Source organism: Moschus berezovskii, chromosome 8, assembly GCF_049115385.1.
Source record: "Moschus berezovskii isolate FMDL1 chromosome 8, NW_MosBer_1.0, whole genome shotgun sequence".
NCBI classification, from domain to species: Eukaryota; Metazoa; Chordata; class Mammalia; order Artiodactyla; family Moschidae; genus Moschus; species Moschus berezovskii.
Genome location: NC_142467.1, coordinates 59,786,380 through 59,814,283, shown reverse-complemented (window position 1 = coordinate 59,814,283; position 27,904 = coordinate 59,786,380). Strand labels below are relative to the sequence as shown.

The window sequence follows — 27,904 nt, the reverse complement described above, 5'->3', positions numbered from 1 at the left end:
GAAAATCAAATATAAGTAGTAAAGATGTAACACACCCTCCCACTATAAAGGAGAAACAAATTCAAAAAGGCTTAAGGACATAAAAACAAGTTATGATATCATAAAACCACAAAAGATAACATAGGTGAAATATTCTGAGGTAAATTATGGCAAAATTTTCTCACATATGCCTCCAAAATAAACAAACAAAAAAATCAATGAAACATCAATCCTAAAACATTTAAACAGGAAAGGAAACCATTACCAAAACTAAAACACAACTTTCTTAAAAGGAGATAATATTTGAAAACAGTGACTTACGAGGCTTAATTTCTCAAATATATAAACAGCTCATACAACTCAATAATTAAGAAGTGTAATCAAAATATCAGCGGGATGTAGAAAGTACAATTCTGCAAAATAGGTATGCTAACTGGCATATGAAAGATTCTCAGTATCGCTGATTATTCAGTTCAGTTCAGTTCAGTCACTCAGTCGTGTCCGACTCTTTGTGACCCCATGAATCACAGTACGCCAGGCCTCCCTGTCCATCACCAACTCCCGGAGTTCACTCAAACTCACCTCCATCAAGTCAGTGGTGCCATCCAGCTATCTCATTCTCTGTCATCCCCTTCTCCTCCTGCCCCCAATCCCTCCCAGCATCAGAGTCTTTTCCAGTGAGTCAATTCTTCGCATGAGGTGGCCAAAGTACTGGAGCTTCAGCTTTAGCATCAGTCCTTCCAATGAACACCCAGGACTGATCTCCTTTAGAATGGACTGGTTGGATCTCCTTGCAGTCCAAGGGACTCTCAAGAGTCTTCTCCAGCACCACAGTTCAAAAGCATCATTCTTCGGCGATCAGCTCTGTTCACAGTCCAACTCTCACATCCATACATGACCACGGGAAAAACCATAGCCTTGACTAGACAGACCTTGGTTGGCAAAGTAATGTCTCTGCTTTTTAATATGCTATCTAGGCTGGTCATAACAGAAATGCAAATCAAAAATATAATGAGGTACCACATCAAACAGGCCAGAAGGGGTTAAAAAGGCTTGAAACAACAAAGGCTGGGGAGGGTGTGGAGAAAAGAAAATCCTCCTACACTGTTGGTGGGAATGGAAAGTGGAGCAGGCCCTATCAATAACACTGTATAGGATTGACAAAAACTACAAATAGAATTTCCTTAGATATAGCAATCCCACTCCTAGGAATACATCCAGACAAAATGATCATTCAAAGAGAAACATGCAGCCCTATGTTCACAGGAGCATGCTTCAAATATCTGAGACAGACAACATAACTGTCCATTAGAACATGCGTGGATGTATACAACAGAGTACTAAAAGTCAAAACAGAGAATGAAATTATGCCATTTGCACCAACATGGATGGATCTAGAGGTTACCATACTGAGTGAAGGAAGTTAGAAAAAGACAAATATCTTTTGATACCCCTTAAATTTGGAATATAAGGAAACAAATGGGATACTCTACTAAACAGAAAACAACTCAGAGACATACAGAACAGACAGGCAGATGCCAAGAAGGACAGGGATAAGGAGGGGAGGGATTGGTACATTGGGGTTCAGTTCAGTTCAATTCAATTCAGTCACGTCCGACTCTTTGCGACCCCATGAATCACAGCACGCCAGGCCTCCCTGTCCATCACCAACTCCCGCAGATATAAACAATTATATAGAGAATATACAAACAACACATTATACAACATCCACTAAAATACATTAAATAGTCTGTAATAAAGTGTAATGGAGAGGAATTTATAAACGAGACATATATACATATAAATCCAAGTCAATGTCCAGAGGAACAGAAATTTACATACATTGTAAATGATGATAAGGCAAGTAAATAAATATAAAAGAGGCTACATGTGTAATGGCACGCACACACACACAAACACACATAGAAAACAATGAAACAGAGGAAGGACCTCAGAAGGAAATAAAGACACTGTCAAATAACTTGAACAGAGGCAAGTACATTCACAGAGGAAAGACAGTATCTTCTGTGGTCTTTAGAAAGATGAACAGACAGATATATGTAATGAAGATATAACACATCATCCACTATAGGAAAAACAAATTCAACAGGATCAGTCCTGGGTGTTCATTGGAAGGACTGATGCTAAAGCTGAAACTACTTTGGCCACCTCATGCGAAGACCTGACTCACTGGAAAAGACTCTGATGCTGGGAGGGATTGGGGGCAGGAGGAGAAGGGGATGACAGAGAATGAGATGGCTGGATGGCATCACCGACTCGATGAACATGAGTTTGAGTGAACTCCGGGAGTTGGTGATGGACAGGGAGGCCTGGCGTGCTGTGATTCATGGGGTCACAAAGAGTTGGACATGACTGAGTGACTGAATTGAACTGAACTGAAAGAAATAAATATAAGATGTGACATCATCAAATCACAAAAGAAACCATAGGGAAGGTATTCTCTGACGTAAATTCTGGAAAAAATTTCTTAGATATGACTCCTAAATTGAAAAAAAAAAATCAATGTGATGTTATCAATCAAATAACCATTTAAACAGGAAAGGAAACCATTACCAAACTAAAAGACAACCTCGTGAAAGGGAGAAAATATTTGAAAATGCTGTGCCTGGTGAGGGTTTTACTCCTCAAAAATAGAAACAGTTCATACAACCCAATAATAAAAAATGGAATAAAAAAATAGGCTGAGGATCTAATGGACAATTCCCCAAAAGAGACACCCAGGTGATCAATCAACAAACAAAAAGCTTCTTAACAACAATGATTATTATAGAAATGCAAACTAAAAATACAACGAGGTACCACATCAAACAGGCCAGAATGGCCATCATTAAAAAGGCTTGAAACAATAAAGGTAGGATGGTGTGCAGAAAAGGAAACCCTCCTACGTTGGTGAGAATGAAAACTGGTGCAGCCCCAATGGATAACATGCTGTAGCTTTCAACAAAAAGTACAAATAGCATTACTATGGGATCCAGAAAACTCCTAGGCACACATCCAGACAAAACTGTAATTGAAAGAGAAACATGAACCCTTACTTTCATAGAGTACTCTTCACAATAGCCTGCTGCTGCTGCTGCTAAGTCACTTCAGTCGTGTCCGACTCTGTGTGACCCCATAGACGGAAGCCCACCAGGCTCCCCCATCCCTGGGATTCTCCAGGCAAGAACACTGGAGTGGGTTGCCATTTTCTTCTCCAATGTGTGAAAGTGAAAAGTGAAAGTGAAGTCGCTCAGTTGTGTCCGACCCTTAGCAACCCCATGGACTGCAGCCTACCAGGCTCCTCCATCCAAGGGATTTTCTAGGCAAGAGTACTGGAGTGGCTTGCCATAGCCTTCTCCTAGACAAGGAAATAACCTGATGATCTGGCACAACTTGCATGGATTAAGAAGATGAAGTATATATACACAACAGAGTACTACAGAGCCATAACAGAGAATGAAATTATGTCATGTTAAGCAACATGGGTGGACCTAGAGGTTACCAAACAAAGTGAAGGAATTTATAAAGAAGAAAAAAGTACCTTTTGATATACCTTAAATTTGTTGTCTAAAAACACAAATGAGCTAATCTACAAGACAGAAAACAACTCAGAGACACAGAGAACAGACAGGCAGTTGACAATAGCTATAGAGATGAAAAGGGTATGGATTTGCACTTTGAGATTAGCAAATGTCAACAATTATATGCAGGACTAAGTAACATCAAGATTCTACAGTATGCAAAGAAAACTATATTAAATATTCTGTGATAAAGTATAATGGAGAAGAAGAATATATAAAAACGTGTATAGAAAGAAGTTCAAATCACTACTAGGTGAACAGACATTAACACAACATTATAAATAATCATAATGCAATAAATAAATTAGAAGCTAAGGGTGGCACTGGCACAAGAAAAACACATACAACCCAATCAAATTGAGGAAGGACTCCAGAAATAACTCCATTCCCCAAGGGTCAATTAATTTGATGAGAGAGGCAAGTCATTCAACAGAGGAAAAGAAGTGCTCTTCAGAAAGATCCACATTTATATATGAAATGAAGATATAACACATCCTCCACTTAAAAAAAATGAATTCAAAAAGGCTTAAGACATAAATGTAAGTTATAACAGCATAAACTACAAAAAGAACCAAAGGAAAACTATTCTCTGACATAAATTCTGGCAAAAGTTTCTTAGCTATGACTCCCAAAGTTAAAAAAAAAAAAAATCAGTGAGATGCAATCATATCAGCATTTAAACAGGAAATGAAATCACTACCAAAACAAAAAGACAACCTTGTGAAATGGAGAAACTATTTGAAAAGGCTGTGATCAAAGAGGGCTTTATTTCTTAAAAGAAAAAAAAAAAGCTCAAAAACAAAAAAAAAATGGAATAAAAAAATACACAGGAGATTGAATGCACAATTCTCCAAATAGACCTCCAGATACCCAATGGACGTAGGAAACTTATGTCAACCTGGCTGATTGTTATAGAAATGCAAATAAAAAACATAGTGAGGTATCACATCATAAAGGCCAGAATGGTTATCATTAAAAGGCTGAGGTCAGTTTTCATTCCAATCTCAAGGAAAGGCAATGCCAAAGAATGTTCAAACTACCGCACAATTGCACTTATCTCACGTGCTAGCAAGGTAATGCTCAAAATTTTCCAAGCTAGGCTTCAACACTATGTGACCCAAGAACTTCCAGATGTTCAAGCTGGATTTAGAAAAGGCAGAGGAACCAGAGATCAAATTGCCAGCATCTGTTGGTTCATAGAAAAAGCAAGAGAATTCCAGAAAAACATCTGCTTTATTGACTATGCCAAAGCCTTTGCCTCTGTGGATCACAACAAACTCTGGAAATTTCTGAAAGAGACGGGAATACCAGATCAACTGACCTGCCTCCTGAGAAATCTGTATGCAGGTCAGGAAGCAAAAGTCAGAACTAGACATGGAACAACAGCCTGGTTCCAAATTGGGAAAGGAGTATGTCAAGGCTGTATATTGTCACCCTGCTTATTTAACGTATATGCAGAGCACATCAGGTGAAATGCTGGGCTGGATGAAGCACAAGCTGGAATCAAGATTGCCTGGAGAAATATCAATAACCTCAGATATGCAGATGACACCACCCTTATGGCAGAAAGTGAAGAAGAACTAAAGAGCCTTTTGATGAAAGTGAAGAGAGAAGAGTGAAAAAGTCGGCTCAAAACTCAACATTCAGAAAATTAAGATCATGGCATCTGGTTCCATGACTTCATGGCAAATAGATGGGGAAACAATGGAAACAGTTAGAGACTTTATTTTATTGGGCTCCAAAATCACTGCAGATGGTGATTGCAGCCACAAAATTAAAAGACGCTTGCTCCTTAGAAGAAAAGCTATGACCAACCTAGACAGCATATTAAAAAGCAGAGATATTACTTTGCCAACAAACGTCCATCTAGTCAAAGCTATAGTTTTTCCAGTAGTCATGTATGGATGTGAGAGTTATAAAGAAAGCTGAGTGCTGGAGAATTGATGCTTTTGAACTGTGGTGTTGGAGAAGACTCTTGAGAGTCCCTTGGACTGCAAGGAGATCCAACCAATCAATCCTAAAGGAAATCAGTCCAATAATCAGTCCTTATTGGAAGGATTGAGGCTGAAGCTGAAGCTCCAATACTTGGCCACCTGCAATGAAGAACTGACTCACTGGAAAAGATGATGAAAGATGGAAGGGAGGAGGAGAAGGGAAAGACAGAGGACAAGATGGTTGAATGGCATCACTGACTCAATGGACTTGAGTTTGAGAAAGTTCTAGGAGCAGATGATGGAGAGGGAAGCCTGGCATGCTGTTATCCACAGGGTCACAAAGAGTCAGACACTACTGAGCGACTGAACTGAACTGAAAAGGCTTGAAATAACAAAGGCAGGGAGAGTGTGTTAAAAAGGAAACCCTCCTTCACTGTTGGCGGGAATTGAAATTGGTGTAAACTCTATCGGAGAAGGCAATGGCAAGCCACTCCAGTACTCTTGCCTAGAAAATCCCATGGATGGAGGAGCCTGGTGGGCTGCAGTCCGTGGGGTCGCTAAGGGTCGGACACAACTGAGCGACTTCACTTTCACTTTTCACTTTCACACACTGGAGAAGGAAATGGCAACCCACTCCAGTGTTCTTGCCTGGAGAATCCCAGGGATGGGGGAGCCTGGTGGGCTGCCGCCTATGGGGTCACACAGAGTCGGACACGACTGAAGTGACTTAGCAGCAGCAGCAGCAAACTCTATGGATAACAGGATGGAGGATCAATAAAAGTACAAACGCACTTACTCTGGGATCCAGTAATCCCATTCCAGGACATATATTCAGACAAAAGTATCAACAAAGAGATATATATACCCCTGTAATCATAGGATAGGAGCGCCTTCACAATAGTCCAGAGAAGGAAACAAGCCAACACTCCATCATAAGGTTCATGAATCAAAAAGAGGAGATTTATACACATACCAGAGTACTACAGAGCCAGAACAGAGAATGAAATTATCATTTGCAGCAACATGGATGGACCTAGAGGTTACCATACCAAGTTAAGGAAGTTACAAAGAAAAAAGACAAACACCTTTTGATATCCCTTAAATCTGGAATCTAAAGACACAAATGAGCTAATCTACAAAACAGAAAACAACTCAGAACAAACAGGCAGTTGCCAAGGAGGACTGAGATGAGGAGGGGAGCAATTGGCACTTTGGGATTAACAGATGTCAACAATTATATATGGAGGATGCAGGAACACCAAGATTCCACAGTATCCACAGAAAACTATATTCAATATTCTGCGATAAAGTGTGATGGAGAACATATAAAAGGCTCTCTCTATATAGAAATCCCAGTCACTGTCTGGAAAAACACAAATTAACACAAAAGTGTAAATATTCATAATGCAATAAATAAAAAAGAACCATGTGTACTTCTGGCGCACACACCCAGAAAAAATATATATAAGTAATGAAGATATAACACAACCTCCACTGAAGGAAAAATGAACTCAAAAAGGCTTAAGATATAAATATTAGTTATGATATCCTAAAACCACAAAATGAACCATAAGTAAAATATTCTCTGAATAAAATTCTGGTAAAAGTCCCTTAGCTATGACTCCCAAAGGAAAAAAAAATCAATCAGATGTAACCAATTCTATAACCATTTTAACTGGAAAGGAAACCATTACCAAAACTAAAAGACACTCTTGTGAAAGGGAGAAAATATTTAAAAATGCCATTATGAAGGAAAGCTTTATTTCCCAAAAACAAACAGGTCATACAACTCAATAATAAAAGAGCAGAATTGAGATCAAATGATCAAATCAAGATCATGCCAACACGGCTAATTATAAAAATGCAAATCAAAAATATAATAAGGTACCACATCACACAGGCCAGAATGGCATCATTAAACAGGCTTGAAACAACAAATGCTTGGGAAAGTGTGGGAAAAAGGAAACCCTCCTACACCATTAACAGAAATGAAAATTGGTGCAGACTCTATGGATAACATGATGTAGGATCAACAATGTTACAAACAGAATTATTATATGATCCATCAATTCCATTTCAGGGCATGTATTCAGATTAAAGTATCATTCAAAGAGATACATATACCCCTATGGCCAAAGGAGCACTCTTCACAATAGCTGAGAGAAGGAAACAACCCAATGATCCATCACAACATGTATGGATCAGGAAGACGAGGTACATGTATATACAACACAGTACTACGGAGCCAGAACAAAGAATGAAATTATGCCACTTGCAGCAACATGGATGGACCTAGAAGTTACCACACTAACTCAACGATGTTAGAAAGAAAGAGAAAAATGTGATTTGAAATCCTTTAAATTTAGAAGCTAAAGACACAAATGAGCTAATCATTAAAAACAGAATACAACTCAGAGACATAGAGAACAGAAAGGAAGTTGACAGCGGGGACAGGCATGAGGAGGGAAGCAACTGACACTTTGGGATTCAAAAGATCTAGAAAACAATGTTGGGAATGCATAAACATCAAATCCTACACTATCCACAGAAAACTATACTAAATATTCTGTGATAAGCTAAAATAAAGGGGAATATATAAATGAGACTACATATATATATAAATTCAAATCACTGTCCAGAGGAACAGAAAATCATACATTTTAAGTAATAATAAGGCAAGAAGATAAAATATTAAAGAAGCAAAAGAAGCTTTTGCCTCCCCTCCAAAAAAAAAACCACATACAAACCAATGAAATGACAAGGAAAACAAAAGTAAATCAACACATTGTTTCTCAAATAATTAGAAGACAGAGGCGAGTATATTCACAGAGGAGACAGTAACTTCTGCAAGAGGTCTTTAAAATGAAGGATAGACAAGTAATAAAGACATAACACATCAACCACTGAAGGACAAATAAACTCAAAAAGACTTAAAAGATATAAATATTAGTTATGACATCCTAAAACCACAAAGGACCCATAGGTAAAATAGTCTCTGAAATAAATTTTGGCAAAATTTTCTTCAATATGACTTGCAATTAAAAGAAAAAGAATGAGACACAATGAACCCTATAACCATTTAAGGGCTTTCCTGGTGGCTCAGTTGGTAAAGAATCTGCCTGTAGTCACAACAGAGAATGAAATAATGCCATCTGCAACAAAATGGATGGTCCTAGAGATTAACATACTATATAGAGGAAATCAGAAAGACAAATGCCATATGATATCATTTATATGTGGAACGTCAAATGTGACATAAATGAATTCATTTACACAACACATACACAAAGAACAGACCTGTGGTTTTCAAGAGGGAGATGGATTGGGGAAAAATGGATTGAGAGTTTTGGATTAGCAGATGCAAATTATTATGTAAAGAATGGATAAACACCAAAATCCTACCATATAGGACAGGCAACTACATTCAACACCCTGTGATTTACTGTAATGAAAGAGAACATGAAAAAGAATGTATTTATATGGATGTGTGTGTCACATATGTATGTAAATCTCAAACCACTGTACCGTTCAGGAGAAATTAACACAACACTGCAAAACAACCGTACTTCAAAAAACCAAAGTATGGTTGGTTATGGCACAAGAAGAGACATAGATTAACAGAACAAAATAAGGAGCCCAGAAAGAAATCCACACACCAATGGTCAAGTAATCTTTGTTGAAGGAGTCAAATATATACAATAGAGAAGATAGTCTCTTCACCAATTGGTACTGGAAAGTTAAACAGCAACATGTATTAATAAATCAGTGAAATTAGAAAAATGTCTCCAACCACACACAAAAAGAAATTCAAAATGGCTTAAAGATTTAAAGACATGACACCTTAAAACTCCTAGAAGAAAACATAAGCAAAACATGCTCTGAAATAAACTGTAGCAATATTTTTTTAGAGCAGCTTCCCAAAGTGAAAGAAATGAAAACAAAACAAACACGTGGGACCTAATCAACCTTATAAGGTTTGAATAGCAAAAAAAAAAAAAAAAAACCCATCAAGGATACAAAAGAACAACCTATAGAATGGCAGAAAATGTTTGCCAATGACGCAACCATCAAGGACTTAGTTTATAAAATACAGAAACAGATAAACAACTAAAAAAAAACCCACTTTAAAAAATGGGCAGGAGACTTAGATATTTTTCAAAGAAGACACCCAGATGGCCTATTGACACAAGAAATAATCAGCTCAATGTCTCTGATCATTCAGTTCAGTTCAGTTCAGTTGCTCAGTCATGTCCGACTCTTTGTGACCCCATGCATCATAGCACGCCAGGCCTCCCTGTCCATCACCAACTTCCGGAGTTCACTCAAACTCATGTCCATCGAGTCGGTGATGCCATCCAGCCAACTCATTCTCTGTCGTCCCCGTCTCCTCCCAACCACAATCCCTCCTAGCATCAGACTCTTTTCCAGTGAATCAACTCGTTGCATGAGGTGGCCAAAGTATTGGAGTTTCAGCTTTAGCATCAGTCCTTCCAATGAACACCCAGGATTGATCTCCTTTAGAATGGACTGGTTGGATCTCCTTGCAGTCCAAGGGACTCTCAAGAGTCTTCTCCAACACCACAGTTCAAAAGCATCAATTCTTCGGCGATCAGCTTTCTTCACAGTCCAACTCTCACATCCATACATGACCACGGGAAAAACCATAGCCTTGACTAGACGGACCTTTGTTGGCAAAATAATGTCTCTGCTTTTGAATATGCTATCTAGGTTGGTCATAACTTTCCTTCCAAGGAGTGTCTTTTAATTTCATGGCTGCAATCAGCATCTGCAGTGATTTTGGAGCCCAAAAAATAAAGTCTGACACTGTTTCCACTGTTTCCCCATCTATTTCCCATGAAGTGATGGGACCAGATGCCATGATCTTTGTTTTCTGAATGTTGAGCTTCAAGCCAAACTTTTCACTCTTCTCTTTCACTTTCATCAAGAGGCTTTTGAGTTCCTCTTCACTTTCTGCCATAAGGGTGGTGTCATCTGCATATCTGAGGTTATTGATATTTCTCCCGGCAATCTTGATTCCAGCTTGTGCTTCTTCCAGCCCAGCGTTCCTCATAATGTACTGTGCATAGAAGTTAAATAATCAGGGTGACAATATACAACCTTGACGTACTCCTTTTCCTATTTGGAATCAGTCTGTTGTTCCATGACCAGTTCTAACTGTTGCTTCCTGACCTGCATACAAGTTTCTCAAGAGGCAGGTCAGGTGGTCTGGTATTCCCATGTCTTTCAGATCATTAGAGAAATGTAAATCAAAATTACAAACTGGTACTACCTCACACTGGTCAGAATGAAAAGTGAAAGTGAAAGTCGCTCAGTTGTGTCTGACTCTTATAGTCCATGGAATTCTCCAGGCCAGAATACTAGAGTGGGTAGCCTTTCCCTTCTCCAGATGATCTTCCCAACCCAGGGATCAAACCGAGTTCTCCCACACTGCAGGTGGGTTCTTTACCAGCTAAGCCACCAGAGAAGCCCAAGAATACTGGAGGGGGTAGCCTATCCCTTCTCCAGAGAATTGTCCCGACCCAGGAATCAAACCAGGGTCTCCTGCATTGCAGGTTTCTTTACCTGCTGAGTTAATCTACAAATAACAAACGCTGGAAAGGGTATAGAGAAAATGAAACCCTCCTACACTGTTGGTGGGAATGTAAACTGGTGCAGCCTCTATGGAAAATATGTGTAGGTTCCACAAAAAAAGTACAAATAGAATTACCATAGGACCCAGCAATCCCACTCCTGGGCATATATCCAGACAAAAGTATCCTTCAAAGAGATACATGCATCAGTATGTTCATAAAAGCACTCTTCATTACAGCCAAGACAGGGGAACAACCTACGTGTCCTGTGACAGGTGACTGGATCAAGAGTATGAGGTACATACACACAACAGAGTACTACTCATCTACAACAAAGAATGAAATTATGCCATTTACGGCAATATGGACAGACCCTGAGTTTACCAGACTAAGGGAAGGAATTAGAAAGAGACAGAGAAATAGCATATGCTGTCACTTATATGTGGAATCTCAAATATGACACCAATAAATTCTATCTATTCTATATAGATAGATACTCTATATATTATATAGAGTAGAAAAGATACTCACACAGAGAGAACACACCTGTAGTTGCCAAGAGGGAGACGGACTGAGGGAGGAATGGACTGGGAGTTTGGGATTAGCAGATGCAAACTATTATATAGAAAATGGCAAAACAACAAGGCCCTACTGTATAGTACATGGAAGTATAAACAAAGTCTTATAATAAATTAAAAGAAAAAAATATGGAAAAGAATCTTTATGAAATGAATCACTGTGCTATACAGTAGAACTTACCACAACTATACTACAATAAACAACATTGTAAAAAAATAAAAGTGTGTTATTGGCTAAAAAACAATCATATAGATCAATACAACAGAAAAGAAGCCCAGAAATAAATCCACATACCAACAGTCAATTAATCTTTGATGAAGAATGAGAGTATGTACAATGGAAAAAGGATGGTCCCTTCAGCAAGCTGTGTTAGGAAAACAGGACAGCCACATGTATATCAGTGAAGTTACACCACTCTCTCCAAATATACACAAAAAGAAACCTAAAATGGCTTAAAGATGTAACTATAAGACATGACATCATAAAACTTCCAGAAGAAAACATTAGGCAAAACATGTTCTGACATAAACTGTAGCAGTATTTTCTTAAATCAGTCTCCCAAAGCAAAAGAAAGCAAAGCAAATATAAATGGGACCTAATCAACTTTAAAAGCTTTTGAATAGCAAAGGAAACCATAAACAACACAAAAAGACAACCTTGGAATAGGAGAAAATGTTTGCAAATGATACAACCAGCGAGGACTTGGTTTCTAAAATACAACAATAGCATAAACACTCAATTTTTTTAAAAGCCACTGAAAAAATGGGCAGAAGACCTAAATAGACATTTCTCCAAAGACATCTAGATGGTCACTTGATACAGAAATAATCAGCTCAACATCACTGATCATTGTTGTTCAGTCACTCAGTCACGCCTGACTCTTTGCAACCCCATGGCCTGCAACACACTAGGCTTCCTTGTCCTTCACCATCTCCCAGAGCCTGATCAAATTCATACCCATTGAGTTGGTGATACCATCCAACCATTTCCTCCTCTGTCATCCCCTTCTCCTCCCGCCTTCAATCTTTCCCAGCATCAGGGTCTTTTCCAATGAGTCAGTTCTTTGCATCAGGTGGCCAAAGTATTGGAGTTTCAGCTTCAATGTCAGTCCTTCCAATGAATATTCAAGACTAATTTCCTTTAGGATTGACTGGTTTGATCTCCTTGCAGTTCAAGGGACTCTCAAGAGTCTTCTCCAACATCACACTTCTAAAGCATCAGTTCTTTGGCACTCAGCCTTCTTTATGGTCCAGCTCCCACATCCATATATGACTACTGGAAAAACCACAGCTTTGACTATACAGACCTTTGTCAGCAAAGTAATGTCTCTGCTATTTAATATACTGTCTAGGTTTGTCACAGCTTTTCTTCCAAGGAGCAAGCATGCAAATCAAAACTATACAGTGGTGTAATATCTCACCAGTGAAAATGGCCATCACTAAAAATCCAGAAATAACAAATGCTGCAGAGGGTATGGAGAAAAGAGAACATTCCTACACTGTTGGTGGGAATGAAAACTGGTGCAACCTCTATGGAGAACAGTATGCATATTTCACAAAAACAAGTACAAATAGGGTTACATAAGGCAGAGGAACAAGAGATCAAATTGCCAATATCCGCTGGATCATTGAAAATGCAAAAGAGTTCCAGAAAACCATCTATTTCTGCTTTATCGACTATGTCAAAGCCTTTGACTGTGTGGATCACAATAAACTGGAAAATTCTGAAAGAGATGGGAATACCAGACCACCTGACCTGCCTCTTGAGAAACCTGTATGCAGGTCAGGAAGCAACAGTTAGAACTGGACATGGAACAACAGACTGGTTCCAAATCAGGAAAGGAGTATGTCAAGGCTGTATATTGTCACCCTGCTTATTTAACGTATATGCAGAGTACATCATGAGAAACGCTGGGCTGGAGGAAGCACAAGCTGGAATCGAGACTGCTGGGAGAAATATCAATAACCTCAGATATGCAGATGACACCACCCTTATGGCAGAAAGTGAAGAAGAACTAAAAAGCCTCTTGAGGAAAGTGAAAGAGGAGAGTGAAAAAGTTGGCTTAAAGCTCAACATTCAAAAACTAAGATCATGGCATCTGGTCTCATCACTTCATGGGAAATCGATGGGGAAACAGTGGAAACAGTGGCTAACTTTATTTTTCTGGGCTTCAAAATCACTGCAGATGGTGACTGCAGCCATGAAATTGATAGACGCTTACTCCTTGGAAGGAAAGTTATGACCAACCTAGACAGCATATTAAAACGCAGAGACATTACTTTGTCAACAAGGGTCCATCTAGTCAAGGCTATGGTTTTTCCAGTAGTCATGTATGGATGTGAGAGTTGGACTATAAAGAAAGTTGAACACTGAAGAATTGATGCTTTTGAACTGTGGTGTTGGAGAAGACTCTTGAGAGTCCCTTGGACTGCAAGGAGATCTAACCAGTCCATCCTAAAGGAGATCAGTCCTGGGTGTTCGTTGGAAGGACTGATGTTGAAGGTGAAACTCCAATACTTTGGCCACCTGATGCAAAGAGCTTACTCATCTGAAAAGACCCTGATGCTGGGAAAGATTGAGGGCAGGAGTAGAAGGGGATGACAGAAGATGAGATGGTTGGATGGCATCATCGACTCAATGGACATGGGTTTGGATGGACTCCGGGAGTTGGTGATGAACAGGGAGGCCTGGCATGCTGCGATTCATGGGGTTGCAAAGAGTCAGACACAACTGAGCGATTGAACTGATGATAAAGCAATCCCACTACCAGGCATATATCCAAATAAAAGTATCATCGAAGAGATACATGCACTCCTATGTTCATAGAAGCACTCTTCATGATAGTCAAGACAGGGAAACTACCATCTGTCCTTTGACAGATCAAGAAGATGTAGTACACATACACAGTGGAGTCCTACTTAGCCACAACAAAGAATGAAACAATGCCATTTTCAGCAATATGGATGGATGGATTGTGACTTTACCAAACTGAAGGAAAACAGAAAGAGACAGAGAAATAGCATATGATATCACTTACATGTGGAATCTCAAAGATGACACAAATGAACTCATCTGCACAACAGGAGGAGACTCACAAAGAGAGAGAACAGACTTGTGGTTGCCAAGGGAAAGAGGGACTTGGGGGCAATGGATTGGGAGTTTGGGTTTAGGGGATGCAACCCATTCTATATAGAATGGATAAACAACAAGGTCCTACTAAATAGCACAAGAAACTATATATAATATCCTGTGATAAATAGTAATAGAAAAGAATATGGAAAAGTATATATATGGAAAATGGAATTACTGTGTTACATAGAAAAATGAACACAACATGGTAACAACTATATTTCAGTAAAATAAATTAAAAAAAAATCAAACTGTGGTATTGGCACCAAAAAAGACATACAGATCAGTGGAATTGAATAAGGAGTCCAGAAATACATTGACAGTCAATTAATCTTCAATAAAGTAGGCATGTATATAGAACAGAGAAAAGACAGTCACTTCAGCTATTAGTGTTGATAAAGCTGGATAGGTACATGTAATTCAATGAAGGTAGAACACTCCCTCCCAGAATACATAAAAATAAACTCAAAATGACATAAAGGCTTAAATATAAAACATGACACCATAAAATTCCTAGAAGAGAACATAGCAAAACATTGTCTGAGATAAATTATAGCATATTTTCTTTGATCAGTCTCCCAAGGCAAACGAAACAAAAGCAAAAATAAACAAATGGGATCCAATCAACCTATAAGCTTTTGAAAATCAAGAGAAATCATCAGGACTTTCCTAATGGTCCATTGGTTAAGATTCAGAGCTTCCATTGCAGGAGGTGAACTAAGTTCCCTGGTCAGGGAACTAAGATCCCACATGCTGTGTGGCGCAGCTAAAAAATAAACAAACAAACAAGGATACCATCAACAAAACAAAAGAACATACAGAATGGGAGAAAATATCTGCAAATGGTGTGACAGACAAGGGCTTAATGTTCAGAATATACAAACAGCTCATACAATTCAATATAAAAAATCTGGTCCAAAAATGGGCAGAAGATTTAAAAGAATGAGATAATGCCATTTGCAGCAACATGGATAGACCTAGAGATTGTCACACTGAGTGAAGTAAGACGGAGAAGGAGAAATGTGGTATGACATCTCTTATATGTGGAATCTAAAAAGAAATGATACAAATGAACTTACTTACAAACCAGAAAGAGACAGATTTAGAGAAGGAACTTACAGTGGCCGGGGGAAGGATGGGGAAAGGGATAGTCAGCAAGTTTGGGATGAACATGTACACACTGCTATATTTAAAATGGACAGTCAACAAGGACCTACTGTACAGCACATGGAACTTGCTCAATGTTATTTGGATAGGAAGGAAGTCTGGGAGAATAGATACATGTATATGTATAGCTGAGTTCCTTCCCTGTTCACCTGAAATTACCACAACATTGTTAATCGGTTTTAACCCAACACAAAATAAAAAGTTTAAAAATAAATAAAAACACATAACATTTACCATTTAAAAAATTAAATTAAAACCAAAAAAGGAAGATGTGATACGTATATATAAAAGAATGTTACTCAGCCATGAAAAAAATGAAATAATGCTCTTACAGCAACACTGATGAAACTAGAGATTATCATGGCAAGTGAAGTCAGACCAAGAAAGATAAGCATTATATATTATTACTTATAAATGGAATATAAAAAATAATACAAATAAACTTGTTTACACCTCTGAGACAGACTCACAGACATAAAAACAAAATTATGGTTACTCAGTGGGAAAGGGGAGGATAAAATAGGAGTTGGGATTAACAGATATGCACTCATATATAAAACGTTAACAGATAAATGAGCAGTTACTGCATAGCACAGGGAGCTATATTCAATATCTTGTAATAAGCTATAATGAAAGTGTATCTGAAAAAGAATATATATATATACACACACACACACACAGATATGTATATATACATCTGAATCACTTTGCTGTATATCTGAAACTAACACTATATTGTAAATCAGCTATACTTCAAAGAAAGTTGCTATGAGAGGAGAGGTCTAATATTGTCACCAACAACAACAACAAAGTGAAAACTGAACGAAATGTATAGTTTGCAGTGATGGAATATTCACCCAAATCTCATGTACATTCTGGAACTCTAGAAGAATTTTTCAAAGGGAGACTATCTCATATTCATAGATTTTTCTCAAATTACATCAAGGAAGTCTACAAGTAATATTTGGAAATGTAGAACTTCTATACATCTGCCTTCTAATTGGAAGCAAAGGCTGTTTTGTGGGTGGATCAAAGATATTATTTGATCTCTGAGGAAACCACCCTGCTTGGGTCTGTCCTCTGCTGCAAAATGTTTACTACAATGAGGTTAGTTAACACATCCTTTTCCGGACATAACTACCATATATTTACATATGTATGTATGTATACACACACCACACTTTCTTTATCTACTCATTTGTTGACCATGTCTCAGCTATTATGAAAAATCTGCAATGACCATGGGGGGCAAATATCTCAAGATAGTGATTTCATATCCTTCGGATACATATCCATAAGAGGAACTGCTTGATCATATGATAGTTCTTGGGCTTCTCAGGTGGCGCTAGAGGTAAAGAACCTGCCTGCCAATGCAGGAGACAGATTTGATCCCTAGGTTGGAAAGATTCCCCTGGGGGAGGGCATGGCAACCCACTCCAGTATTCTTGCCTGGAGAGTTCCGTAGACAGAGGAGCCTAGTGGGCTACAGTCCATGGGGTCACAAAGAGTGGACACAACTGAAGTGAATTAGCAGGAGCAGCAACATGATAGTTCTGTTTTAAATTTTCTGAGGCACCTCCATACTCTTTTCCATAGTGATTGCACCAATTTACATTCCCCCCAACAGTGCACGCTGGAGCCATCATTTGCTTACATTTGTTTGCAGGAGTAAACCAAACTATACAGAAAAGTTTCTGTTTTCACTGCATCACCACTTAAAATAGCTAGCACTTATTAAACACCATGATGTTCCAAGCACCAGGCTGACCATTTCATAAGTTTTGTTTCAGTTAATTCTCACGACGTCATAAAGTTGATACCACTGTTACATCTACTTTTCTTCAAATGAGGAAACAGAAGTCTGGAGAGAGTAAATAATTTTTCTAACTTAATACATATATGATGTAGCAGAGCCAGTACTTGAATATGAGTCTTCCTGACATAAAAGTCTATGTTTTTAATCATCACTGGAAAATATCTCTGAAAAATACTGTTAATAGAACAAACTACTCAAACATGCAATACTCATACTGCAGGCACCACCATAACTCAGCTAAATCATGTCCAACTCTTTGCGACCCCATGGACTGTGGCCTGCCAGCCTCCTGTGTCCGTGGAATTTTCCAGTCAAGAAAACTGGTGTGGGTTGCCATTTCCTACTCCAGGGGATCTTCCCAACCCAGGGATTGAACTTGTGTCTCTTGCATCTCCTGCATTGGCAGGCAGATTCTTTACCAACTGCATCACCTGGGAAGCCCCATGATGGGACTCTCCTAAACTGAGTATTAGATGAGTGAATTCAATAGGAAAAAGGGCCCAGCCCCAGTCTTTTGTTAGTTGTCACTCCACAGCACTTCATACAGAGCTCTGTGCTGTTGACCAGCTGAGGAAAAGACTGCACCTCACGTAAGTCATGAAGTTCCCATCATCTGAGTAATCTTTACTGTAAAATCAGAAATATTTTATCTGCAGCAGAATCATCATTTCCATTGGTTTCTGTTTATGTTGGTTCCATAAAACTCAACTTACCTATCTCCTCTGAGACTCTTTCCTGATGCTTCACTTCTGTTATTACTTGAATATCCCTTTTGAGTACCTCCAAGTGCCTGTGCAAATTTCCATCTTAGCACTCATCACTCACTACAGTAACTGTCGCTTTATGTGTGTCATCCTTCTAGGCTGTAACCTCTTGGGGTGTAGGTACTAGGCTTCATTCAATTTACTATCCCTAAATCCAACCAGTCCATTCTAAAGGAGATCAATCCTGGGTGTGTTCACTGGAAGGACTGATGCTAAAGTTGAAACTCCAATATTTTGGCTACCTCATGCGACGAGTTGACTCACTGGAAAAGACTCTGATGCTGGGAGGGATTGCGGGCAGGAGGAGGGGATGACAGAGAATGAGATGGCTGGATGGCATCACCAACTCGATGGAGGTGAGTTTGAGTGAACTCCGGAAGTTGGTGATGGACAGGGAGGCCTGGCGTGCTGTGATTCATGGGGTCGCAAAGAGTCAGACACGACTGAGCAACTGAACTGAACTGAAATGCCTTTCACAGTGCCTGAAATTTATCTGTGTGTAACAAACAGCTGCCAATGAATTAGAAAACTCAGTGAATGCACTGCCTGTCTGAAATGAAAGAAATCAAGTTCAAGTTACTCTCAGAAGAAACTGTATAGCTGACTGATTTTAAAAAAGGCCATATACTAATTAAAAATTGTAATAAGCTAAACCATAAGTCAGAGAAGTTATTTAAACTATCAGACTACCACTAGACCACATGACATGAACAGTTTTTTTGTTTTTGTTTTTGACAGTTTCTGTTCAGACGCCTGGTGGCGCACCTGGTGGCGCTGCTGATAGAAAAAAAAAAAAAAAATGGGGGTGGGGGGAGGTAGAGAGTCCTGCACCTGCCACAGACTCCATTTTAAAAAAGACAAAATCTGAGAGGTGCTGGGGATCGGCATGCCTTGGCAAACATTGGCAGCAAGCTCAGATTTCAAACCTTTTTTCTTTTTTTTTTATTGGAGGCACAAGGGGAGTAGAAATATGTTGATATATCCTCCTGAAAAACTTTCAAAGGTTTCTTTCATTAAAGACAATGCAGTCAAAGAGAGAGAGAGAGGCAACGCTGGAAACAGAGAAAAGCTGGCAGAAAAAGGCAAGTGGCGAGTTTTCCTTTTCTTCCTGGGCATAGTGTAGGTGGCCCAGAAAAGGAAAAGCTGCTTTTTATATTTCCTAGAGATTTGGAAGCAGGAAAGGGGAGTGTCTGCATACCCAAGCAAGGTGGTTTCCAAAATGATAAAGGATTCCTGAGAAAAGAAAGGCTCTTCTCTGGGTGGATCTAAACCATTGAGATCAAAGAATATGTTAGATATATCCACAGAAGAAGCTTTGTTTTTGAATAGGAAGCCAGACCTATGGAAACTATACATTTCCAAGTATTACCTATAAACTTTTTTGTTTTCTGAGAAAAATCAATGAATCTGAGATGTTGCCACTTCGAGAAATTCTTATTAATGTTTCAGAATGTGCATGGAGATGTACATGAGATTTGGGTGGCTTTTCCATCACTGTAAACCACACAGGGATTTCAATTCACAATAACACACAATAGTGGGGTAAGTAATTTGCCCATTCAGGAGGGAAAAATCACTGGATGAAGTACAGCCTAAGGTAAGTTTAATTCTCACAGAAAAGAATAGTAGGTATCAACACTAGTCTCAGACCTCCTAAGGTCAAGATTGTGACAATCAATGACAAACTTGGCAATGCATGCTTTTCAGCAACCTGGTTATCAAAGACTGCAAAAGTTTTAAATCTCAGTAAATTAAGGAACAGTTCACCGAATTCTCCAATCTCTGGAATGTATTCACTAAACATTTTAAATACCACTTATGTACTTCCCTAGTGGTCCAATGGTTAAGAATCTGCCTGCCAATTCAGGGGACATGGGTTTGATCCCTGGTCCAAGAAAATTCCACATGTCACAACTACTGAAGCCCTTGAGCCCTAGAGACTGTGCTCCACAAAAAAAGATGCCACCACAATGAAAAGCCCAAATATTACAACTAAAGAGTAGCCCCCACTTGAGGCAACTAAAGAAAGCTCACACAGCAACTAAGACCCACTGCAGTCAAAAATAATAAATAAATATTTAAAATATAAATAAATACCACTCATCTCTGTGAATTATAAACATCCACCGCAAGAAAATTACGAGGCAATTTCATGGTTATGTGGCAAACACTCAGGCAGTTTACATCAGAAATAGCTTCAGAAATACCTTGACATAAAAGATGTTGGATAACAACTGCATTTACTTTCACATAAAAGATGTTGGATGACAACTGCATTGGATGATAATTATATAAAGTTGGTCGTGCTGACACTTACCTGGTCATCCTAGGGTATGTCCAGAAGCCAACTTCACCTCTTTAAGAATTATCTCAGAACTCTGGACTAAAAAGAAAATGCCTTGGTCCTTCATTCCAAAATTTTCTCTCCATTGAATGTAAAAAAAAAAAAAAAAAAGAATTCCCCTACTCTGCCAACCTAGTGCAGGACAGAGAGACAAGAGATACATCTCTTTAACATCACTTCATCTCCTATTAAATTAGGTTCCAGAGAAGGCAACGGCACCCCACTCCAGTACTCTGGCCTGGAAAATCCCATGGACGGAGGAGCCTGGTAGGCTGAAGTCCATGGGGTCGCTAAGAGTTGGACATGACTGAGCATCTTCACTTTCATTTTTCACTTCCATGCATTGGAGAAGGAAATGGCAACCCACTCCAGTGTTCTTGCCTGGAGAATCCCAGGGACGGGAGAGCCTCATGGGCTGCCATCTATGGGGTCACACAGAGTCGGATACGAGTGAAGTGATTTAGCAGCAGCAGCAAATTAGGTTCTTTGAAGTTGAAAACAAGACAGTAGGTGGAGATAGCTATTGCCCTTGGCATTCTTTTTTTTTTTTTGGCTCTGGGTAAAAAGTAAAGAAAAATATCCCCTTTCCAAATACCATTATAGTTGTTTTATTGCTCTAACTTCACTAGTGTCTTCTTTTGTTCTGCAGCATAAATAATTGTTCATTTATAGTCAACAAGTACTGATACCTATTTTTACCTTTTTATTTACCTACGAGACAACTGATCTGGACACTTCAAAATATTCAATATCAATAAAATACAGTGGACTGTTCCAGAATAAATAGATGTAACATCCAATACAATCATGAAACTTGGTTAAAAAAAACAAATTTTCTATGATATTCCTTATATCAAGTGGCTAAAAAAATAAGTGCATTTGTAAAAGGAATTCAGTGAATATGAATTCTTATTTAGTTCACTACAGTTCAGTGGCTCAGTCATGTCTAACTCTTTGTGACCCCATGGACTGCAGCAGGCCAGGCCTCCCTGTACCAACTCCCGGAGTTAACTTAAATTCTTACTTAAGTTAAAGAAAATTGGGGAAGGATAATGAAAGGATAATTAAAAATTATTAGGGACTAGATTTTAGATAATCTGGAATTATTGTTGTTTTGGTACATTAAGAGACACTACTTGAAAATATTACATTTGAATGCCATCAGTCTCACTTTCACACATTGGAGAAGGAAATGGCAACCCACTCCAGTGTTCTTGCCTGGAGAATCCCAGGGACGGCGGAGCCTGGTCGGCTGCCGTCTGTGGGATCGCGCAGAGTCGGACACGACTGGAGCGACATAGCAATAGCAGCAGTCTGAAAATAAAGGACTGGGATTTCCTAAATATGGTGCAGAAAATAAACACTCGGAAAGGACGCGGGGCGGCGCTGCAGCATTAGAAGTAGAAGAAAGCAAGCTACCAGCCTATGCTCCTCTAGCGATGCTCTGCTTAAGCAGCAAGCAGGAAGGGGAGGCTTTTTAAGGCAGTTGCTCGGGGAAATCAGGGCCCTAAACATCTCCATTTATCCCAGGATCTGAGTGATACTGGGAGACAGATCAGTGACAATGTGAATCCGAGCTGGGTCAAGTCGTCTGGGAAACCAGAAAGCAATGAAGGCAGGAGAGAGAATGGAACGCTTTCTGAAACAAAGGCAAGTCTTGATATTCCTTGTTTTGCTGGGCATATCTCAGGCTGGTTCTGAGCCTAGGCATTATTCAGTGGCTGAGGAAATGGACAGTGGCTCCTTTGTGGCCAATCTATTGAAAGACCTGGGACTGGGAGTAGATGATCTAGCTGCGTGGGCCCCAGGGTTGTTTCAGAATGGGAAAAAAAAATGCGTTTGCATTTTGATAGGTAGACCGGGGATTTGTTGTTAAATGAGAAACAGGACCAGGAGGAGCTGTGTGGCCTTACCGAACCCTGTGTACCTTTCCAGATATTACTGGACAATCCCTTGCAGTTTTTCCAGGCTGAGATACAGATTAGGGACATAAACGATCATTCCCCAGTTTTCCTAGACAAAGAAATTTTTTAAAATTTCAGAAAGCATCACTCCCGGAACTACTTTCCAAACAGAGTGTGCCCTGGACTTAGATGTAAGAATCAACTATACAGTCGGCCCCAATAATCACTTCCATCTTAAATTACAAGACAGTTCCAAGGGCACAATATTAGCAGCCAATGCTGGACAAAGCACTGGATCGAGAGGAAGAGCCTGAGATCAGACAAACCCTCACAGCACTGGACGGCGGGATTCCACCGAGGTCTGGGACTGCCCTAATCCGAATGCGGATTAGACATCAATGATAATACCCCAGAGTTTGCAAAGCTGCACTATGAGATGCAAGTCCAGGAACACTGCCCCACTGGATTCCAGGCTGCCATCATCTCTGCCAGAGATTTAGATATTGGAGCCAATAGAGAAATATCTTATGTATTTTCGCAAGCACCTGAAGGTATTTGCAAAACATTTTGAATAAACGCAAAATCTGGGAGAAATCCTTTTAATAAGGGAACTGGATTTTTAATCTATACACACCTATACATTAAATATTCAGGCGACAGATGGGGGGGGGGCTTTCTGGAAGTTGTGTGGTGCTTGTTCAAGTGATGGATTTGAATGACAACCCTCCGGAACTGACCATATCAACTCTTTTCAATGAAATCCTAGAAAATTTGCGGGAGACCATAATTGCTGTATTCAGCGTTTCAGACACTGACTCGGGACAATGGAAGGATGGCCTGCTCCATCGAAGAGGATCTTCCTTTCAATCTTAAACTCTGTTAAAAACTTTTATACTTTAGTCACAATCACAGCCCTGGAACGAGAAGCAAGATCCGAATATAACATCACCATCATGGTCACTGACATGGGAACCCCCAGACTGAAAACCGAGCACAACATAACCGTGCTGGTGTCCGACGTCAACGACAACGCCCCCGCCTTCACCCAGACCTCCTACACCCTGTGGGTCCGCGAGAACAACAGCCCCGCCCTGCACATCGGCAGCGTCAGCGCCACAGACCCAGACGCGGGCGCCAACGCCCAGGTCACCTACTCGCTGCTGCCGCCGCCCGACCCGCTCGTGCCCCTCGCCTCCCTCGTGTCCATCAACCCCGACAACGGCCACCTCTTCGCCCTCGCGTCCCTGGACTACGAGGCGCTGCGGGCCTTCGAGTTCCGCGTGGGCGCCGCCGACCGCTGCTCGCCCGCGCTCAGCAGCCAGGCGCTGGTGCGCGTGCTCGTGGCGGACGCCAACGACAACGCGCCCTTCGTGCTCTACCCGCTGCAGAACGCCTCGGCGCCCTGCACCGAGCTGGTGCCCAGGGCGGCCAAGCCGGGCTACCTGGTCACCAAGGTGGTGGCGGTGGACGGCGACGCGGGCCAGAACGCCTGGCTGTCGTTCCAGCTGCTCAAGGCCACGGAGCCCGGGCTGTTCGGCGTGTGGGCGCACAACGGCGAGGTGCGCACGGCGCGGCTGTTGAGCGAGCTCGACGCGCCCAAGCAGCGGCTGGTGGTGCTGGTCAGGGACAACGGCGAGCTGCCGCTGTCGGCCAGCGTCACGCTGTACGTGCTGCTGGTGGACGGCTTCTCGCAGCCCTACCTGCCGCCCCCGGAAGCGGAAGCGGCGGCCGCGGCGCCGGCCGACCCGCTCACCGTCTACCTGGTGGTGGCCTTGGCGTCGGTGTCGTCGCTCTTCCTCTTCTCGGTGCTCGTGTTTGTGGTGGTCTCGGCGGATCGCTGCCCGGTGCCCACTTCCCAGGCCACCTGCTGGACGTCAGCGGCAAGGGGACCCTGTCCAAGAGCTACCAGTACAAGGTGTGCCTGACGGTAGGCTGGGGGTTAAATGAGTTTAAATTCTTGAAACCGATTCTTGCTAGTAGTCTGGTTCAAGACACTGGGCAGGAGTAGCGCAGACCTGCAATTGCAAGAATAGCCGTAGGTTTCATTAACATTAGAATCAAAAAGTTTTTTGACTATGACTGTGTAGGGAAGGAGCAAATTGGCTAAGATGGCGGTGATCAGACTCACCCCACGACCCCTGGTTCTCACCCAGCTTTTAAAAATACCTAGTTATATTACAGCTGAGCTCATTTATAGCACCGCGCAGGCGCAATGCCTTATGTACGCATCACCTGAGTTCTTGGGACAAGTCGAGTAGAGTAGTTGTAGTTGCTGCTGTGTAGGCTATTAAGACAGTAAAGCATGCCTGCCTTGAATACACGGTGAATAAAGAATGTCTCCGGTTCCTATGCCTCCTCGCAGCTTCTTCCACTTTCCCCACTCCGTTCACACCTTGCCTACACTGGATTCAGTGAGCTACAGCGAGACAAGTGGCGTACGCAGGATACAGCGAGACAGAATGCTTTTTTAAATCAAGGCTCTTCAGTTGATACAATATTTTGTTTATATATTGATTTTGCTTTCTATTTAGTTAATCCTTGAATGTTCTCCGTTTTTCATCTGCTCCCTATCTTTTCAATCTGATCTTAATGCCTCTTTTTCTAATTGGTGATTAAAAATAAATTGCATTATGTTTTAATGGTGAGTCCATATAGGTTTATTTAAGGTAGTCATTTCAAATCCTATATTCAGTGTAGAGTTCTGAACCACCAATCCTACAACTTACCCTGTTGAATATAGTCAGATAATATTCTTTTATAATACTCCTAAAGCATCTTTGTCTGTGGTCAATGAAATATATAGATAAAAGTCTGTTTTCTTTAAAATGTATTATTTTAAAGTGTATTGTCTTCCAGAGGCTTAGTAATCAAACATAATTTTCTGTTTTAACAATTTCAATTAGTATTTCAATATTACATATGCTTATATTGGGCAGAAATGAACAAAAATATAGGTTAATAAGGCAGATTACTTAATTTGCCTAAAGTGTTTATTTATGATGGATGACAGAAAAAAAATAAACCTAACAACAGACTGGTTCCAAATAGGAAAAGGTATACGTCAAGGTTGTATATTGTCACCTTGCTTATTTAACTTATATGCAGAGTACATCATGAGGAACGCTGGGCTGGAAGAAGCACAAGCTGGAATCAAGATTGCCGGGAGAAATATCAATAACCTCAGATATGCAGATGACACTACCCTTATGGCAGAAAGTGAAGAGGAACTCAAAAGCCTCTTGATGAAAGTGAAAGAGGAGAGTGAAAAGGTTGGCTTGAAGCTCAACATTCAGAAAACGAAGATCATGGCATCTGGTCCCATCACTTCATGGGAAATCGATGGAAAAACAGTGGAAACAGTGTCAGACTTTGTTTTTTTGGGCTCCAAAATCACTCCAGATGCTGATTGCAGCCATGAAATTAAAAGACGCTTGCTCCTTGGAAGGAAAGTTATGACCAACCTTGATAGTATATTAAAAAGCAGAGACATTACTTTGCCAACCAAGGTCCGTCTAGTCAAGGCTATGGTTTTTCCCGTGGTCATGTATGGATGTGAGAGTTGGACTGTGAAGAAGGCTGACCGCCGAAGAATCGATGCTTTTGAACTGTGGTGTTGGAGAAGACTCTTAAGAGTCCCTTATACTGCAAGGAGATCCAACCAGTCCATTCTAGAGGAGATCAATCCTGGATGTTCATTGGAAGGACTGATGCTAAAGCTGAAACTGCAATACTTTGGCCACCTCATGCGACGAGCTGACTCACTGGAAAAGACTCTGATGATGGGAAAGGTTGGGGGCGGGAGGAGAAGGGGACGACGGAGAATGAGATGGCTGGATGGCATCACCGACTCTGTGGACATGAGTTTGAGTGAACTCCGGGAGTTGGTGATGGACAGGGAGGCCTGGCGTGCTGTGATTCATGGGGTCGCGGAGAGTCGGACACGACTGAGCGACTGAACTGAACTGAAGGCATTTTGAACAACTGATTGTGCTTTCCCATTTGGTGTAAAAACATTATTTAGTAAGGCATCTGGTGGGAAGACAATTTGTTTTGTAACGTCTGAGATGTAAATATTATCAACCTGAGGGCCATTTTTTAAAATTTGTTTAATTGGAGGCTAATTACAATATTGTGGTGGTATTTTCCATACATTGACCTGAAGCAGCCAAGAGTGTACATGTGTCCGTCCCATCCGGAACCCCCCTCCCAACCTCCTTCCCCATCCCATCCCTCTGGGTTGTCCCAGTGCACCAGCTTTGAGTGCCCTGTTTCATGCATGGAACTTGGACTGGTGATCTATTTCACATATGGCAATATACACATATGGTAATGTTACTCTCTCAAATCATCCCACTCTTGCCTTGTCCAAAAGTCTGTTCTTTATATGTCTCTTTTGCTGTCTTACATATAGGGTTGTTGTTACCGTCTTTCTAAATTCCATATATATGTGTTAATATACTGTATTAGTGTTTTTCTGACTTCACTCAGTTTAATAGGCTCCAGTTTCATCCACCTCATTAGAACTGATTCAAACGTGTTCTTTTTAATAGCCGAGTAAAATTCCATTGTGTATATGTACCACAGCTTTCAGGAATTATGTATACACACTAAGTGCTTTATAGTAAAAGTGATGTTCCATCCAACCCTACTTTTTAAAAATTAATATCTACTTGGCATTTATATGGTGATATATTAAGGAAATATTTTCTTTGTTTCCTCTCTTAGTTCCCTTATTCTGATTTAAACCTGACATGACTTAGAATTATGTACGGTCCTTCTGGGATAAATACTGCCCATCTACATCAGCATTCTACAGTAGTTCCTGTAGAGTAATAAAGAGAAGATTAGAAGAATGGGAAGTTCTAATGAAAGAGCAATATCCCTATGAAAGTCTAAATTAGCTAAGACTAAAACCTGGAAACAACCAAACACCAATTTTATTTTGAATGAAATAGAAATAGAAAAAACTTATTTTTATGTAACAAAAAAAACCTTATTTTTATGTAACAAAATATTTATTCCCCAATTAAAGAATCTGATTAAGAAAAAAATAAAATTTCTCCTCCTAGACATTTTTTCATCCAGAATGATAAAACTTACCAGGAATTGAATATTC

General features: G+C 40.3%; 1 pseudogene; it reads left to right on the top strand.

Moving 5' to 3' along the window:
• Positions 1-22,511: 22,511 nt before the first annotated feature.
• On the top strand, positions 22,512-24,796 carry LOC129558944 (protocadherin beta-2-like; annotated as a pseudogene).
• The last annotated feature ends 3,108 nt before the right edge of the window (positions 24,797-27,904 follow it).